We start from the raw sequence: 6,000 nt of genomic DNA, 5'->3' as shown, positions 1-6,000 counted from the left end.
ACTACTACTACTACTTAACATTTCTAGAGCGCTACTAGGGTTACGCAGCGCTGTACAATTTAACAAAGAGAGACAGTCCCTGCTCAAAGAGCTTACAATCTAATAGACAAGTGAACGGTCGGTCCGATAGGGGCAGTCAAATTGGGGCAGTCTGGATTCACTGAACGGTAAGGGTTAGGTGCCGAACGCAGCATTGAAGAGGTGGGCTTTAAGCAAAGACTTGAAGACGGGCAGGGAGGGGGCTTGGCGTAAGGGCTCAGGAAGGTTGTTCCAAGCATAGGGTGAGGCGAGGCAGAATGAGCGGAGCCTGGAGTTGGCGGTGGTGGAGAAGGGTACTGAGAGGAGGGATTTATCCTGTGAACGGAGGTTACGGGCGGGAACGTAAGGGGAGATGAGGGTAGAAAGATAGTGAGGGGCAGCAGACTGAGTGCATTTGTAGGTAAGAAGGAGAAGCTTGAATTGAATGCGGTATCTGATCAGAAGCCAGTGAAGTGACTTGAGGAGAGGGGTGATATGAGTATATCGGTTCTGGCGGAATATGAGACGTGCAGCAGAGTTCTGAACAGATTGAAGGGGGGGATAGATGGCTAAGTGGGAGGCCGGTGAGGAGTAAGTTGCAGTAGTCCAGGCGAGAGGTAATGAGAGCGTGGATGAGAGTTCGGGTGGTGTGTTCAGAGAGGAAAGGGCGAATTTTGCTGATGTTAAAGAGGAAGAAGCGACAGGTCTTGGCTATCTGCTGGATATGCGCAGAGAAGGAGAGAGAGGAGTCAAAGATGACTCCGAGGTTGCGGGCAGATGAGACGGGGAGGATGAGGGTGTTATCAACTGAGATAGAAAGTGGAGGAAGAGGAGAAGTGGGTTTTGGTGGAAAGACGATGAGCTTGGTCTTGGACATGTTCAGTTTCAGGTGGCGGTTGGACATCCAGGCAGCAATGTCGGATAAGCAGTCCGATACCTTTGCCTGGGTCTCCGCGGTGATGTCTGGTGTGGAGAGATACAGTTGGGTGTCATCAGCATAGAGATGATACTGGAAACCATGAGATGAGATCAGGGAGCCCAGGGAAGAGGTGTAGATTGAGAAGAGAAGGGGTCCAAGGACAGATCCCTGGGGAACATCAACAGATAAGGGGATGGGGGTGGAGGAAGATCCATGAGAGTGAACTTTGAAGATGCGGTGGGAGAGATAGGAGGAGAACCAGGAGAGGACAGAGCCCTGGAACCCAAATGAGGACAGTGTGGCAAGAAGTAAGTCATGATTGACAGTGTCAAAAGCGGCAGATAGATCGAGGAGGAGGATACAAGTACTGTGGTGAGCATTAGCAGTAAATGTGAGAGACTGAGGTCATACTCCTCATACCCTAGCTTAGAAGTGAGGTTCATTACTGTTATGGTATGTGCAAAAGTAACCCATTTTGAGACATTGCCCTTGAATGAAACCATTTACATGTACTGAGTACGGTGAAAGTTTCAGTCAAAAGATAAACCTCAGAAAGAACCATATAACCTACACAGGGAAGGTTAGCAAAACTGAAACATCTTTCTAACTGATGACTGTGTGATAAAGGAACTTTAAAAGAAAAGTGTACATAAATGCCAAAATGTAGAGGAAGGAATGATAAGAAGTCAGTGAGAGAAAAGATCAATAAAGAATATTATAGGAGGCTAACATTGATATGGAAAAGTGCATTAACTTTATAGAGTAGGATACAGGTCATGAATCAGCTGGCAATTTCTGCACACACTTATGGTTTTGGAATTGTTGACTGGCTTCTTAAAAACCCTTAAAACTGGATCTTTAATCAAGATATCTCTTCCATACCCACTAGGTCAACTATAAGAATGAGTGAATGCCAAAACTGTTCATTACCTGAGCTGTAGGAGAAATGGGTCTTATAGAAATAGATTATGAGGCTCATTTTTTGAAACAGAAAAACATCCAAAAAGATGTACAGAGTGGCAGATGGACATTTTATTTTGCCAAAACATCCAAACTGCTATTTTTGAAACCCATTTAAAAGACATTTTTCTATGCAGTTTGCCTGCAATGTGCCCAAATCACAAGGGGGCATGTCAGCATGTTGGGGGTGGGATTTGGAAGATGTACAGAAAGACCAAACTAAAATCACAGGTGTAAAAAAGCCAAATTTTAGTTTGGTCTTTCTGTACATCTTCCGTTCTTGTTGTTTTTTGGTGTTTTTTACGGGAGATTTGGACTCTCTTTGTCATTGGGGGTGGGATTTGGGCATTTCCAAAACTTAAGACATTTTTCTTCCATAATGGTACAAAGCCAAAAGGTCCAGGGCTAAAAGGTAGACATTTTGGTTTAGGTCTGTTTCAATCACGACTAACCCCCCCCCCCCCCCCCCCCCCCCCGTTTACTAAGTCATGCTAGTGGCTGGTGGTGTGGTAGTGCCCGACACACAGCCCATTCACTTTGAATGGGCTGTGTCGGCATTGCTGTGAAGCAGCTGCTAGCGCAGCTTAGTAAACGGGGTAAGCCATAAAACGCCCTAAATGACTAGATGACCACAGGAGGGATTAAGGCTTGATTTCCTCCTCCCCTTACTCTCACTGTAGAATCATGAGCACAGGTCAGCACCCCAGCACAGGTCAAAAAGGGCAGAGGCTGACAAGCTGGTGCGACTCTGGAATCTATCAGAGACTGTGAAGCCTGTAATTTATTAAAGAACATGAGCCTGTGTAAACTCAGAAATTTATGATCTATTATGATACAGGCAAGCTAGCTGGTGTGGGAAAGGTGCAATTATGGAGGGACAGAAGAATGTGATTTAGCAACAAGGGAAAATATATTGTGAGAACAGAGAACAGAATGATCTCTCAGGAAGATAAGTGCTGAAGTAATGTGAAGCCTTGCTTGACACAAAAGGTATATAAACAATTGAATCAGAGCGTTACGTTGGAGAGGCAGTGACAGACCACATGTTTGTGTCCCCTGCTATCCACATGAGAAACTAGCATTTGTAACTTTCTCTTGGTAAGAAATTAAAGAATTGCTTTCCTCATAAAACGTGGCCTTCCTAGTCTTTTATCTCTCTAAATTGCGGGTGGTTGGTGAGTACTAATTTGGGGAGGTGGTAAAAAGACTAGTAATATAAAACATCACAGTAGTCACTAACCCCCTCCCACCCCCCAAAGATATGAAATAAACAGTACATACCAGCCTCTGTGACAGGGGCGTAGCCACGGGTGGGCCTGGGTGGGCCCAGGCCCACCCACTTTCCCTCCAGGCCTGCCCATCGACATCTCCACCTTTGTTCCGGTCTCCCGCTGAACTCCACTGCTGCAGCTGCCGCCACCGCTTCTCTCCTGAGCAGCAGCAGCAGCAGGAACAAAAACAGGCACTTCGCCGAGCCACCACTTCAGTTCAGCCGGCATAAGAAGATAAACAAGCGCGGGGCCGCCCACAGCAGCCTTCAGTCATGCGCTGTCGGCTCTGCCTGTCCTCTGCTCCCGGAACGGGAAATTGACGTGAGCGGGGGCAGAGGATGGGAGAGCCGAAAGCGCATGACTGAAGGCTGCTGCGGGCGGCCCCGCGCTTGTTTTTCTTCTTGTGTTGACGACGACGCTGCAGCTGTTCTTGTTTCAGAGGGCCAGAGTGAGAGAGGAAACGTGGCTGGTAGGGGAAGGGTGTCTGAGAGAGCAGAGGGGAGAGAAAAAAAGAAGACGCTGGAGAGTACAGAGAGAGAGAGAGAGCGAGAGATTTGGAAAGAGGGGACATGGAAAAGAGCAGGGGAGAGCCAGAGAGAGAGAGAGAGAGAGAAATTGGGAGAGAACATGGAAAAGAGCAGGGGAGAGAAAGAGGAGAGAGCCATGTGGGAGATGGGGAGAGAAGGGACATGGAAAAGAGCAGGGGAGAACCAGAGAGAGATGGGGAGAGAAAGAGGGGACATGGAAAAGAGCAGGGGAGAGACAGGCTGCTGGGGAGAAGGAAGGGGAACAAGGGGGATACCCTGACTGGTCAGATGGAGAGACAAAGAGGAGAAATGCTGGATGAAAGGAGGGTGAAAGAGGAAAAATGCTAGAAGGAGGGGCAGAAAGAGGGAAGATGCTAGATGGAAGAGGGGTACAGAGAGAGAGATGAGTAGAAAGATGGGGGAGAGAAGGAGGGGACATGGAAAATGGCAGGAGAAAAAGAGAGAAGCTGCTGGAGAGAAACTGGGGGAGACCTTAGCTGGTCAAATGGAGAAATGCTGGATGAAAGGAGGGAGAAAGGGAAAATGCTGGGAGCAGAAAGAGGGAAGACGCTGGATGGAAGGGTAGGAAGAGAAAGAGGAAAGCCACTGGTAGGATGAGAGAGGACATGCTGAATGGAAAAGGGTAGAGAGATAACTGTCTAGAAGGAAGGGGAGATAGAGGGAGACAATGGATGGATGGATTGGGAGAGGGTAAGGTGGAAGGATGGAGAGAGAAAGAGGGTGACACTGGATGGAAGGGTAGGAGAGAAAGAGGGAAGGTGCTGGATGGAAGGTTAGGGAGAGAAAGAGGAGACGCTGGATTCAGAGAGAGGGAGAGACACTGAAAGGATAGGTTGAGAAAGGGGGAGAGGATAGAGTTAATGAAAGACTGGAGAATAAGAGGAAGGGGCATGGGGAGAACAAAAGTGAGGAAAAGATGAAAAGGGATAGGTAGATGAAGTAAAAAGAGGGAAATTAAAGAATGGATAGTAAGAATTAATTAAATCTGGACAGAGAGTGAGACAGAAAAATAAATTGAAGAAAATAAAGAAAAAGGAGAGAAAAATTACAAATGAACAGGAAACCCTGGCAAGAGATTTAAGAGAAGACAAAAGAATGCAGAATCTTGACTGGGACCAACACAATTAGAAAAAGTAAATGGCTAGACAACAAAGGTACAGAGAATAATTTTATTTTTAATTTAGGATAAAGCAATGTGGTAGCTGTGTTAATGAAGGCTAATAAATGCAAATAAAATAGAAAATAAAGTGATACCTTCACTGATTTTTAAAACACTTTTGATTAGTCTTCAGAGACCAGCACTTCCTTCCTCAGGTCAGGAGAGGATGTCCTGACCTGAGGCAGGAGGATTTGGCCTCTGAAAGTTAATTGAAAAGGGTATTAGACTATTAAATAAAATATTTTCTGAAATGGCAGTGGGATTAAGTTGTGTCAGGGGGTGGAGCCAATACAGAGTAGGGCAGGGCTGGGGGTGTGTACTAAAAATCTCCCTCTCAAAAATTGGGACCCCTTGGCAGCTCTGAATGCGCACAGATCGGATGAAAGTTCTGGAGCACGGAGCTGCCTGGAATGAATGGCGGCACCCGCTCAGCTGCCAGTCCAGGATTCCAGTCCAGCCCACCACGTGCACGCCATGCAGTGCACGTTTTACAGGAGGGTTGCGGAGCGGAGGTGAGGAGCACAAGCCTGGCCCTGGAAGGTTCTTCTTCATGGTCGACATTATTTCGAGGCGAGCCCAGCAGCAATAGGAGCCGGTAACAAAATTTAAATACTTTTTTTTTTATCGTAATTTTTTTTTTAATTCAGCTAGCTGGGGCCTGCTGCCTGCCTGGGGCTGGTGGTCACTATTAAAATTTATTGTTGGGGAATTTCTGGGTGGGGATGGGCTCCTCATTGCCCTAGGTAATATGGGTGGGCAATATATATATATATATATATATTGCCCACCCATATTAGCTCTGGGCACAGCCAAAATATCAGCTCTGGCTACGCCACTGGTTGGGAGGAGGGGAATAGTGCTGGGCAGACTTATACGGTCTGTGCCCTGAAAAAGACAGGTACAAATCAAGGTAAGGTGTACACATGAGTTCATCTTGTTGGGCAGACTGGATGGACCGTGCAGGTCTTTTTCTGCCGTCATCTACTATGTTACTATGATGTGGCCAAAGGCCATGTTGAACTTGTTCGTGGACCCACTTCAACAGGAGATAAGCCACTTAAACTAATTAGGGCCGCCGAGAGTCTGAACCCGGCCTGGGGCCGCCACCCCCCACACTTGTCACTG

At 47.0% G+C, this 6,000-nt stretch overlaps 1 long non-coding RNA gene across 1 annotated transcript in view; it reads right to left on the bottom strand.

The window, feature by feature from the left end:
• Window positions 1-1,322: 1,322 nt before the first annotated feature.
• Window positions 1,323-6,000, bottom strand: part of LOC115464519 — a 21,769-nt gene continuing 17,091 nt past the window's right edge. Inside the window, exon 3 of the long non-coding RNA XR_003941263.1 lies at window positions 1,323-1,350. This is a non-coding gene — a long non-coding RNA (uncharacterized LOC115464519). The remainder of the gene's footprint in view (window positions 1,351-6,000) is intronic.

The sequence above is a fragment of the Microcaecilia unicolor genome, chromosome 1, assembly GCF_901765095.1.
Source record: "Microcaecilia unicolor chromosome 1, aMicUni1.1, whole genome shotgun sequence".
Lineage (NCBI taxonomy): Eukaryota > Metazoa > Chordata > Amphibia > Gymnophiona > Siphonopidae > Microcaecilia > Microcaecilia unicolor.
The sequence above is the reverse complement of the archived record's forward strand: the minus strand, read 5'-3'. Positions and strand labels throughout refer to the sequence as shown.